The 1,944-nt window shown below is 42.2% G+C and overlaps 1 protein-coding gene across 1 annotated transcript in view; it reads left to right on the top strand.

Annotated features, from left to right (window-relative positions):
* Positions 1-1,944, top strand: part of LOC103603109 (acyl-coenzyme A oxidase-like protein) — a 175,874-nt gene that overhangs the window by 57,866 nt on the left and 116,064 nt on the right. The gene's annotated exons all lie outside the window — the stretch shown is intronic.

Here is a 1,944-nt window from a genome sequence, read left to right as displayed (position 1 = left end):
CCTTTTTGGCAATACCCACCCTACACTAGGCAGACACAACAAAAAAACCTAACCACTGTCTTCACTCCCCACCAACAACTTCAGCAGGGTCTAGCTGGGAGCTGATCTTTCACCCAACCCTCAAATGGAGGAAGTAGGCAGAAGCATGTGGTAGCCCTCCCATCGCCGTACCTGGTGGGGTTTGTGGGGCTGAGCCAGGAAGCTAATCTTCCATCCCCCTGCTGCTGCTCAGGTCTCCTCATCAAGGTAGTGTCAGAAGGGCCCAGTGATGAACTGAGCCACTACCTCCACCCAGCAGCAACAGGAACAAATGAGATGATGTAAGGTAGAGCTAATTGCCAGTTCAACTACATACCCTGGGGTCAGCAGGAGCCCAGGAGGGAGCTGAGTCCCTGCCCTTACCTGACATCAATTAGACTAAATGAGAAGGTGTGAGTAGGGACTATCACCACTCCGCATTCTCCCCACCCCTGGTGTCAGTGGGTCCAGCAGGGAGCTGAAGCTCCACGCCCATGTGGCAACAAGAAACCAGACCAGCAGTGCAAAGCAGGGAGTGTGAACAATTTGATCCCTTCTCTTGCAATCTGTCAATGCCCTAAGGGAGCCAGGTAGGGATCTGAGCCTCCAGCCTCACCCAGCATCAATAGAATGATGTAGTATGAGGTGGGGTAGTCAATACTCTGCTTTCCACTCCCCTGGCTTTAGCAGGAGCCAGTGAGTAGTTGAGCCTCCACCTCATCCAGCACGTTTGAGGCACGATGAGGTGGTGGGAAAGGGGGCTAGCTGGAATTTTGCTTCCCTGCTCCCCTCCCGTGGTGAGAACCAGGCCTAGAGGGAGCTGAACACTCACCCCCCATGTGCCACGGGTCAATGTGAGTCAGTGCTCCTTTTGTGACAGGGTGGTATTGGTGGGATTCAGCAGGAAGATAAACATACTCACCCACCAGGACCTTTTGCTACATTTCAGGATTAAATAGCATCTCATAACATAATATCCAAATACCCTGGATAAAATAGAAAAATCACTGTCATACAAACAATCAGGAAAATTACAACGTAACTGAGAATATCAACAGATAACTGACACCAAGAATTATCTGACAAGGATTTTAAACTACCCATCATAAAAGTGCTTCAAAGGTAATTACAAATACTCTTGGAACAAATTTTTAAAAATTTAAAAATCAGCAAAGAAACAGAAGTAAAAAGTGATGAAATGCTAATTACAAAATTGAAAAATACAATAACTGAAATAACAAACTTGCAGAATGAGTCTGTTAATAGACTGGATATGATAGAGGATGGAGTCAGCGAACTTGAGGATGGATCAATAGAACTGACCCAGTCTAAACAGCAGAAAAGAGAAAATGAACAGAAGCATGGAGATCTATGTAACAATAACAGAAGAACGAGCATTTGTATTATCAGGGTCTCAGGAGGAGAGGATTTTTTATTGCTTGATATAAGTAGAGGAAATACTTCAGACAATTATATTTAAAAAGTGGGTAAAGAGACCCTAAAGGGAAGTAAGGTTTCTACACTTTACTCACAGTGGTAAAACATCAGTACCACTAGACTGTGTGTGTTTGTATAACTATACAATAATGTGATGTTGTAATGTACTGGGAAAAAAACCTGATGCAAATGAAAGAAGAAATAGACAAACAATTATAGTTGGAGACTTCAGCATATTACTCTTAGCTGTTGACAGACTATTAAATAAGAAATCAGAGAGGATATAGAAGAACTAAACAATGTAATTAAGCAACAGGATTTAATTAACATATATGTGTATATATATATATATAGAACACTCCATCCAACAAGAGCAGAATACGTATGTTTCTCAAGTACTTGTGGAACTTTCATCAAGACAGACTTCATTCTGGACCATAAAACAAACTTTGACAAATTTAAAAAATAAATAAAATGATACAGAATATG

The sequence above is a fragment of the Galeopterus variegatus genome, unplaced genomic scaffold (assembly GCF_000696425.1).
Source record: "Galeopterus variegatus unplaced genomic scaffold, G_variegatus-3.0.2 Scaffold4457, whole genome shotgun sequence".
Taxonomy (NCBI): Eukaryota; Metazoa; Chordata; class Mammalia; order Dermoptera; family Cynocephalidae; genus Galeopterus; species Galeopterus variegatus.
The sequence above is the reverse complement of the archived record's forward strand: the minus strand, read 5'-3'. Positions and strand labels throughout refer to the sequence as shown.